Genomic DNA, 11,176 nt, shown 5'->3' on the forward strand with positions numbered 1-11,176 from the left:
TGCTGAACATGTCGAACAAGATTCTTTGTAGGACCTTAACTGGCCATGTGAGTGTCCTCACCAGCAACCCCAAAGAATGATCCAGGTTGCAACAGCTGCAATTGAGAGATGGGACCCTCAAAGCTAAGGGGTGGGCCTTTCCTTCCCCCTCTCACCTAGCTGCTAGGTAAGAGAATAATACCTGGTGTGAAAGCAGCCTGGAAGCTGGAGACACGGAGACCTACTTGCTCTGCGCTGGATCCAAAGCTGAGACAAATGGAGAAGCAAGATCTGTCAGAGTGTCAATACTGCGACCCCCTCCATCGTATGCTCAGGTTGTAAGGTAAAGGTAAAGGGACCCCTGACCATTAGGTTCAGTCGCAGACGACTCTGGGTTGCGGCGTTCATCTCACTTTATTGGCCGAGGGAGCCGACGTACAGCTTCCGGGTCATGTGGCCAGCATGACTAAGCCGCTTCTGGCGAACCAGAGCAGCGCACGGAAACGCCGTTTACCTTCCCGCCGGAGCGGTAGCTATTTATCTATTTGCACTTTGACCGGCTTTCGAACTGCTAGGTTGGCAGGAGAAGAAGAAGAAGAGTTTGGATTTGATATCCCACCTTTCACTCCCCTTCAGGAGTCTCAAAGCGGCTAACATTCTCCTTTCCCTTCCTCCCCCACAACAAACACTCTGTGAGGTGAGTGGGGCTGAGAGACTTCAGAGAAGTGTGACTGGCCCAAGGTCACCCAGCGGCTGCAGGTGGAGGAGCGGAGACGCGAACCCGGTTCCCCAGATTACGAGACTACCGCTCTTAACCCCTACACCACACTGGCTCTCCGGGACTGAGCAATGGGAGCTCACCCCGTTGCAGGGATTCGAACCGCCGACCTTCTGATGGGAAAGTCCTAGGCTCTGTGGTGTAACCCACAGCACCACCCACGTCCCTTTGCTCAGGTTGTATGGATATGTAAATAAAACCATATATCCTGAAGACACCGCAGTCTCCGCTGACCGATGTTCAAAGTAAACCGAAATGAATGAATGAATCTTCATTTGCGTCAGCCATCGGCCATAGCGATAAAACAACAATACGATGTACAAAGAATATAAAATAAAAAGTCAATTATATAAAATACATTCTGGGGTTTTGAATCAATAGTCAAATAGTGGGTCTTCTAATTGCCCCAGCTAAAAACCTTGCAACCTTTGCTGTCACCTGCTCATCTGCCAAGAGAAAGGACACGTTGGCAGTGCTGGACAACCCGGAATGGACAATGAAAAGAGGGGTGATAATCTCTTTCCTCAAGTCTTTGTAAAGAGTGCAGGCCAGAAGGACATGTGCCACTGATTTGGTACTGCCATCTCCACAGGGACAAAAGCGTTTTTCGTGTGGAATCTCTTGAAATTGTCCCTCAAGTACAAGTGAAACCCGGGGTGAGTGCTTGCAACCCCTGGGGTTTCTTCACTGTTGAGAGATTGGGGTGGCAGGTAACAATACAGTGGTTAAGAACTTAATTTGTTCTGGAGGTCCGTTCTTAACCTGAAACTTTTTTTAACCTGAGGTACCACTTTAGCTTAGGGACACGGGTAGCGCTGTGGGTTAAACCACAGAGCCTAGGACTTGCCGATCAGAAGGTCAGCGATTCGAATCCCCACAACGGGGTGAGCTCCCGTTGCTCGGTCCCTGCTCCTGCCAACCTAGCAGCTCGGAAGCACGTCAAAGTGCAAGTAGATTAATAGGTACCGCTCTGGCGGGAAGGTAAACAGCGTTTCCGTGCGCTGCTCTGGTTCACCAGAAGCGGCTTAGTCATGCTGGCCACATGACCTGGAAGCTGTATGCCGGCTCCCTTGGCCAATAAAGCGAGATGAGCGCCGCAACCCCAGAGTTGGTCACAACTGGACCTAATGGTCAGGGGTCCCTTTACCTTTACCTTACCACTTTAGCTAATGGGGCCTCCCGCTGCAGCCATGCCGCTGGAGCACAATTTTTGTTCTCATACTGAAGCAAAGTTCTTAACCCGAGGTACTATTTCTGGGTTAGCGGAGTCTGTAACCTGAAGCGTATGTAACCCGAGGTACCACTGTATCTTTCTCCCTCTGCCCCCCCCATCCCACACTATCTTGCTTCTGTTAATTACCAGTGCGCTCTGAAAGAACCAAGTTGCTCCAGGAACAGCAGAGATTCTTTTGCAAAAAGAAGTCCAGCCCTCTTGCCAGCTAATTAAGGTAAGCTTTGGATGAGGTCAGCTTTGAGCCAGGGAAAGATTAAAATTCAAATCACAAACGGGGCTGAACAAAAGTTTAAAAGCTACAGCTCAAAAAAAGAAAGAAAAGGTGATACCAAGGGCACTGGCGATTTCATTCCCATTATGCACCTATCTGTTTATTTTAGGCCACAACCCTATTAAGGACTATTGAAGACTTTTCAGCCCCATTGATCTTGGTAGAGATTTACAGAGCGATCCTACTACATGCCTGCTCAGAAGTAAATATAAGACGCAGTCTTTAAGACACACTTAATTCTGCTGATTGCAGTCACTAGGGGGCTTTCAGACCCAGCATTATTTATGTATTAAAAATATATACTTCCCTTAAAAAATAAAAGCCCAGGGTGCAAGAAAATATAAGGGGAAAAATACCTTAAACGGTAGCCACTATGCTGCCATTGGCTCACAATTCTGTGGGTCAGTTCAGAATCTTTTCTGCACACCTGTAGAATAGTTAACCTATGGAACTCCCTCCCCCAGGAGGAAGTGATGCCTGTCAATCTGGATGGCTTCAAAAGAGGATTGGACAAATTCCTGCAGGAAAAGGCGTTAAGTGGCTACTAGCTGTAATGGTTATGCTCATTTAACGGTTGGAGGCCGCAAGGCTTCTGAAAACCAGTTCCTGGAAGCCGCAAGACTGGAAAGTGCTGATCTTGTATTCGAATCCTGCTGGCCACTGTGAGAACAGGATGCTGGGCTAGACAGGCCACTGGACTGATTTGGCAGGCTGTCCTTAACGTCCTTATGAATCTCCCTTTCTGTATCCATCTTGGTGTTCTCTGCAGTGCCACTCAAGGTGCCAAACTCTTTGGTTTTGCCTCAAGTGATAGACACTGCCAATGTCATGGGGTGAAAGGGGACCCAGAGCCCTGGGTGAGAAGCTGGCCTGGTACATATAACAAGTACCTATGGGACCGCCTCTCCTGGCACGCCCCACAGAGGACCTTAAGGTCCACAAATTACAACACTTTGGCGGTCCCAAGTCACAAGGTGGTTAGATTGGTCTCCACTAGGGCCAGGGCCTTTTCAGTACTGGCCCCAACATGGTGGAACGCACTGTCACAAGTGACTAGGGCCCTGCGGGACTTGACATCTTTCCACAGGGCCTGCAAGACAGAGCTGTTCTGCCTGGCCTTTGGCTTGGACTCAGTCTGACCCTTATGTTTCCCTCCCCTTATGGTTCTGATCTACGGGCTACTTTTAAAATGAGGCTGCATTTTAAATTGCATTTTAACCTGCATTTTAAATTGGTTTTTTCCCTATTATGTTTTTACTGTAATTTTACTCGTGTTAGCCGCCCTGAGCCCGGCTCTGGCCAGGGAGGGCGGGGTATAAATAAAATTTATTATTATTATTATTATTATTATTATTATTATTAGTCTTTGCACACACAAACTTGGCAAGGCCCCCCCCCCCACCATGACAGACAAACAAAGACCGCAAGGGCTGGACAAGCAACAAAGGGGAGCAGCCCTGAGCTCTTGCCTCCCATTATTTTCTGAGAAAAACTCTTTAAAATAAAAGAGGAGAAGGGGAGAGAGAGATGAAGACTTTTAAAAATGTCATATTAGAAGCACTCTTTCATGTGCCCCGGCTGAACAGTCATTTGCATATCAAGAGGTCCACATGGAACGCTTGCTTTCATATACACGCCTAAATTAAAATAACTTTTGAAGCCATTAAAATATGCAAAGGGAAACGATCGCCCCCCCCCCACCTCCTGTCATGTGTTCTTTATCTGTTCCATGTTGTTGTTGTTTTAATTGGGAAATTACTCGGGGTTTATTCTTTATTCATTTTAAGGAAAATTAAAACTTTTGTCTCATCCTACGGCACTAGTGTGTGGTTTTCCCCCCTTTCCAATTTAGAAAAAAGTCACCCTCCAATGCGGCTTGCAGAAACAAACGTTGGTATCTTATTTCAAACCACAACGCAGTCATTTAGAGCAGCAGCTATGTTGGACAAGCACCCGCTTACACAGAAGTATTAGAAAATAAAGAAAACAGTTAGTTTAGTAGCATCCATTTTTAAAAATCACAAATGGAGCCCAGCATCTGCATTAAAAACAACTCAGAATAAATGGAGTTTCAAGGGCTGTTTCAGGGCAGGACCAATGGAGCCATAGGGAAGCGAGTCTTGCCAATCTGGGGCTACCACAGAAAAGGCCCTGTGTCAGCTACTGATCCTAAAGGTGGTACTTAATACCCACCAAACTAGCAAAGATGTACAAAATGAAAAATAAGAACTGTTGGAAATGCACTGTAAAAAAGGGAAATTTTCCCCACATGTGGTGGTTGTGTGACAAGGTGAAGACTTTTTGGGATAGTGTGTATAATGAGTTAAAAAAGATATTTAGGTACACCTTGTTGCCGGAAATATCCGAGGGCTCCCTTGGACAAAAAGTAAAGACACCAACCAGGATAACTTGGAGCAAAACAGCAGCCTGTAGGCTTGGCCTTTATTGAACTGTTGCAACAGGGTGTTCCCCTCACTTGCAAGAGAGAGGAAAGACCCAGAAAAATAGTGTGCAAGGTCTTATAAAACTTTTTGAAATTCCCCTCCTCTAGGTCAAGCCCACCCCCAGAAACATCATGCATACATTACAGAAAGGAGGGGTTGAGGGAGGAGTTGGTGGTAACCTGAGTGTCTTGTCACCTGGCTAGTTCCTCCTTTCCCCCCTCCCCATGAGTCACTTCCAGGAGACAAAGGGGAGTTTGCAGTTTCCTGCCCCCAGAGGGAAGATCTGATCATTGTCCTTTGTTTCAGTCCATGCTGAATCCACTCCCATATGCAACTTCTTTGTGATCTTGATTGTCTTCTGTCTGGGATCATCAGGGTTGGCATAGCAACTGGGCAGGGCTCCTGTGGATGTGCTGAGACGGTGAAGGGATTATGGCTGACCAGGACCAAGGCACCCCCCTTTGATAGTTCTTGTCATATGGAGTAAAATAAAATGGAACAGTGCAAATCCGATGTATGGTTGATTTTCTATGAATTTATAACAGAAATGTGGCGAATGTAGTGTGTGAGGGTGTGTGTGTGTGTGAAGTTTGTACAAACAGAATGATTGGGGTGGGGGGGTTCCTGCTACAGTTCCCCCCTTCGGAGATAAGATTGCAAAGGTGGCTACTTTGCAATCCTTTTCTCCGCACAATTTAACGTGGTAAATATTAACCTGCTATTCTCCGTCCCAGATGCGTGTCTCCATGTGTACCTGAAAGGGACTCAGATGTCATGCTTCTTAAGGATATTTGCATAGAAATATAATGGTGTAACAGTGCACATAGTTAGACTTAGGATGACACGTAAAATTAATATTTTGTTGTTCAGTTACTTGTGGCATTCTAGTACCTTGGAAGAAATATTTTCTCAATAGTGGCGTATGCTTTACATTTAGCAGGAAGGTCCACTAATGACTGAAAAATGCAGTTTGCTTTGTCCCCCGCCATTTTTGTGTTCTCAGGTGTCAAGGTAGCTCTTCTGTGGTCTCACACCGGCCTGGTGTCACAGTAGTGGCAATCCCTGGTGAATCCACTTAGGGCTTTCATATTAACCATGTTGCCTGGCACTCACCCCAGCTGGCACAGGTTTGGGCACGTCATGAGGGAAATGTCCTTGCCTTGGCCATTCTATGGGATTTTATTATTATAGGCTCTGGTCTTGCAGTCATGGGAAGTTGCTCACTTGCACTTTAAGGACCAAAAAGCTAATTGCAGCCTGGATACACTTGCCCAATTCAAAATGAGTCCAATTTGAATTTATCTTGCCCCATGGTTCCCAACTTCTCAAACCAATCTGTTTAAAGCAAAACCATACTTAGAGGGCATTTGTCTAAATAAGTCAATTTAACTCTATAAGGGATTATTCCTGCTAAACCAAAGCATATGCACTTTCATGTATCTTATCAGCTTCTCTTTGGTTAAGCAAGTTTTTAGCACATTTTAAAATGGGTAGGGAAGTTGGCAGAGTGCCAGGTGAAACAACTAAATGTGGTTATAAATTTATCTAGTTCTAAACATTGGACTACATAATAGCCTGGTCTGTTAAAAAGCATAAAATGTATGAGAATCCTCCACTGGGTTGTAAGGAATAAGACATTAAACATAAAAACAATTACACACAAAAATAGCCACAAAAATAGCCCCCCCCCATTTGTGGAAATAACACACTGTCAGACACATTTCAACATTCCTACATAATAACACATAATACAAAACAAACTAATTAAGTATATCTTGAGACAATTGTGATATTTTATGTATGTATCTTTTGAATCCTGGAGCACAGTCTTGAGGTTCAAAAGTGAGAAGATGTCCTTAGAATTCTACTCCACCCCCCTTTGTCAGCCCCACTTCCCCTTTGAAAGGAATTGCTGTGGCCACTTTGAAAACTTTGGTGTCTGTTGTTGTTGCTGCAGGTAATAGTCTTGTGGTGGCGAAGCTTTTCATTGGATCTGTAGTAACACATCTGTAGAAGTGATATCCTGTAAGGGGCAGGACTTAAAGACAGAGTTAGAAGGGGCAAAAGGCAAAAAGGATGTCCTTCAATTTACGTGGGAAGCTGCAAATAATAAAAATCTTAGCGGATTAAGCATTTCATTCATTCCAATATTATTATCACATTTCCAGATAATTACTGTTATTATCTGCCAAGTTTGTTTGCTTTCCTTCACTTAGTTTGGCTGTGGAAGAAACGAAGGGACAAAACCTTTGTTAATTTGAACACAATTGGCAAGTTATTAAACTTTTTGCTTATGTGGGTCCGAGTTCACGTATCCTGTTTTAAAGGGGGAAACAAAATTTTTTTCTTTCTTTCTTTGAAAATCTGTCAGGAATGCTGTTCCTATAATGCACACAAAGCCTGTTGTAAAAGTTAAATCCCGTGGGGGGGGGGGGGACTAGTCAAGAGTGGAACTCACAGTGGGAGCGTTTGGATGTTTACCTGTGAAAAGAATTTGGCATGTTAAGATTTGGAACCTGGAAAGCTCTTGACTTTTGATGGGCTAGGTTTTTGTTTTTGTTTTTTTGTTTTTTTTTAAACCCTTTTGTCTTCCGTAGCCCCTGGAGCAAAAGACACATTAAGGGTAATTTCCCTCAATGGTTCCAAGTTTTACATAAGGAAATTTGGATAAGTTTCTCCCTGCAGCCCAAGCTCTCGAAACCTCCTCTTCCCCCTTACAGTTCCCCCCTTCTTCCTCTCTCTCTCTCTCTCTCTTTTGTGTGTGTGTTGTTGTTGTTGTTGTTGTTGTTGTTTTTAAGCTGATCTAGCCTCTGTGCATGTACAGAGTTCATGTCTCAGTAAACCTTTTATACTATTGAAAATGTTGAATCTTTTGGCTAAATTACCATTTGAATAAGGGAAGGTGAGGGTAAGGAGTAGATTTTAAAATAGGGTTAGATTTTAAAACAAAAAAGAGAAACTCAGCAATTCAAGTATTCACCAAAGCTAGCAATTGTAGCCCAAGCAAAGGGACTGCTTCCTTTATGTACAGGAAAGGGCTAATATCCCTCTGGCCATTCGCGGAACAATGCCACGCCCTTATATATGGGGGAAAATGGCCAGAGAGTCAAAATTCATAGGATTTATTTATTTTTTATTTTTTTTAATATTCTGTCATTTCAGCCTTACCATTTGCAGACAATATATATATATATATATATATATATATATATATATATATACATATTTCTGCCCTTTATTTACAGGATTGGTCAAGGCGCATATGTATTTTTATGTGCTTAAACTTTGAATTGACTTTGAAGTCTGATTTTAAACACTTTAATCACTCAAATGCTTGATATTACCAGTTGTGCTTCAAAACCATCAAGGCTTCACCTCTCACCTTTTAAAACTAAAGAGCAAAGCTAGGCTGAATTTCAACTACATCACCACACCAGAATTTAAGAATTACCCTCCAATGCTTGCAGACACATGTCCCTTCCACACAGCCACAAATTGGGAGAGTTGAAAGAGACCCTGGGGTCATCTAGTCCAACCCTCCAAAATATAGGGTTCACAGCAAGATTTGTACTATCAAAGAGACATACCCATTTAAGTACAGATTTACAACTGAGAAAGGAAACATCTATGCTCCTATCATGTACTAATGAAGAGGAAAATAAAAGTACCCAACTTTACACAGAACCCTTTTAGCAGATCTTGAGATAGTTTGAGGGAGTTTACTTCCTTAGACTAAAGAATGCAAGTTCCTAGTGAAATGATATTTAAAGGAAGATTGAAGTGAACAGTTTTTTTTGTGTTTTTTTTTTTATGATAGGGAGAGGATCTTTTATTAAGCATAGTTAAAACAGCCATAGATTTGATTTAAAGGGAATACAAAAGTGAACAATTTTTTTTTTCTGAACTTGCAGAGGAATAGTAAGCCTAATTTTATTTTATTTTTATTTTTTTTTAATAACCACACATAGGAAAGTGAGATGCAGGGTACCTTAGGAAAGATTGCTCCCCCCCTCTTTGCAGTTTCCTTTAAAGGAAGCTTACTCGGGAGTAAATTTACCTGGCACAGAAGTAAGAAGGGAGAAAAAAAGAGACAGAATGAAACAAGGGGGGGCATTTTCTGAGAAAAGAGGCCAGGAAGTCTTATAGAGACTGATATCAGGAGCCTTACAATAACTCTTCTGTCCAACCAAATCAAAGTTAAAACTGGACTCACATATTTTTCTTAGAAGGAACACCATACTTTCATAGGCATATGCTTGATGAAATATATACACTGCATTTTAGCTTGAGAGAGCAATTGTGCTCAACTAGGCTTTTGCAGCAGAAACATTAGGTTAACTTCACATTCCAAAATAGACTGGAACACAGGTGTACTCACAAACTCAAAAGTTACAACAAAACATCATTTACCATTAGACTTAAAATCACCCTCCTCACTTAAACTAGAGGAAGGAGGTGGGGTAATCCTCCTTCCAGAACACAAGTAGCACGTATACAGGATTTTACCACTTGGGAGGAAAACTCTCTTTTAGAGCTTCTCTCAAAGAACAAACATTTGCACACTTCATTCTCCATTTTGTCTTGTTTCAGGTTGACAAGGCCCAACATGGCTTCCTTAGATTTAAAATTTTGAAGCAAGCTTGCAATTTTTAAAAACTATGTGCATTTAAGAACAGTCTGTGGATGCCGAAGCCAATGTAAACACAAACCCTTTAAATATTTCTAAATCTTGGAGTACATCTCTTATTCATTTTTTTTTTTTAAAGAAACTAAGTTCTCTAATGTGTGGGCTCTCAGGCTGGGCTGTTATTATATCTACTGCCTTCTGAGCACCATTAAGTTTACGGTTTCATGTTTAGTTTTAGGTTATAGTTTAACAACACAAATTTGATATGTTCAGCTCTCCCTAAGGGTTCACACCCTGATTGTGTTGAAGGATCCCTGAGGTGGCCCAGGTGGTGGGCCTAAGCTACCCACTAAAAGTTGCAACGGTCTCGTACTTTGTACTTGAAAGACCATTTTGCCCCTTTATTTTATTTTATTTTTCCAACTGGAGATGACAAGCTGGAGGGGCGTATTAGAATCCTCTCTGGGGCAAAAAGGCTTCATGGAAGCTTTGTTGCCAGGAGGAGTCCAGCTAGGGTGTTTAGTGAGTTCCCATTTCCCTCTAGTATAAAGGACAGAAAAGGACAGAAAGAATGGACACACAAGGGGGAAGACAAAGAGGGGGGAAAGGGTGGAAAGAAGAAAATAGTATTCTTTCAGTATTTAAGGTACCTTTGATTATCTCTTTAACTCAATTCCTGCCTATCAACGAACCGCAAATAACTTATCATCTATAAAACCTCAAACATCAGCCTTAAAACCACGGGTCTCTCTCTCTACCCGCTACACAACCACGGATCCTGAAATTCTGCCTCAGTACTGCTTACACAACTAGTCCTAGTGTGGGGCCCCAATTCCCCCTCTACCACCCACGACAGCCTCCTGCCTAGCCTTTGAGACTAAGTTCGGACCCCTACTGAACGCCTGCGCAATGCCGTGCCAGATCGGGGTCCGAGAAAACACCCAAGGTTTGAAAGGAAGCAAATGACCTTGCGTTAAATACTTTTGAAAAGACGCCTCTGGACGACTCCGAGAGAGGGACGTCAGGGAAAACAGTAAAGAGCCACGCTTTCCCGGACTCGATTCCAAGACGGAAAACGGGGGAGAAAAGGAGAGAGTGAGATCGGAAGGACGCCTCTGGACGACTCCGAGAGAGGGACGTCAGAGAAACAGTAAAGAGCCACGCTTTCCCGGACTCAATTCCAAGACGGAAAACGGGGGAGAACAGGAGAGAGTGAGAGAATTAGCGTTCCCGGGCGACTCCCGAGGGGTAACGCTGGAAACAAAGTACCACAATTTCCCCGGCCACGCTCCGAAAAGGAAATTGGGGAAGAGAAAGGAAAAGTGATAGGCGTACCCGGACGACTCCGAGGGGTAACGCCGGAAAACAGTAAAGGGGTCACAATTTCCCCGGCCACACTCCGAAAGGGAAATTGGGAGAAAAGGGAAAGTTTTAGACGTACCCGGACGACTCCGAGGGGTAATCGTCTGACAGTAAAGTTCCGCGATCTCCCTGGCCACACTCCGAGGGGGAGAATCGGGGGAGAAAAGGAGAGTATCTTAGGCGTACCCGGACGACTCCGAGGGGTAACGCTAGAAATGAAAGAAGGAAAGTCTGGCTGTCGTGGGGACGCTGCTTCTTCCACCCCCCTCCCAATGTATTTACTTCAAACCATACTCACGTTCGAAGATGTCCCCCGCAGATCCCGGGATCCTTTCCCTTTAGCCGGCTTGACCTTGCCTTTGCTCCCCCTGGCTGGGCTTTTGGTGACGATTGATTACCGCCCACAAAGAGGAGGCAGGGAGAGGAAGAAGGATCCCTGGGCTAAGGTTGCCCAGTGGCGCCCGATCCCCCCTATCTCCCT

Source organism: Podarcis filfolensis, assembly GCF_964270895.1.
Source record: "Podarcis filfolensis genome assembly, chromosome: 14".
Taxonomy (NCBI): Eukaryota; Metazoa; Chordata; class Lepidosauria; order Squamata; family Lacertidae; genus Podarcis; species Podarcis filfolensis.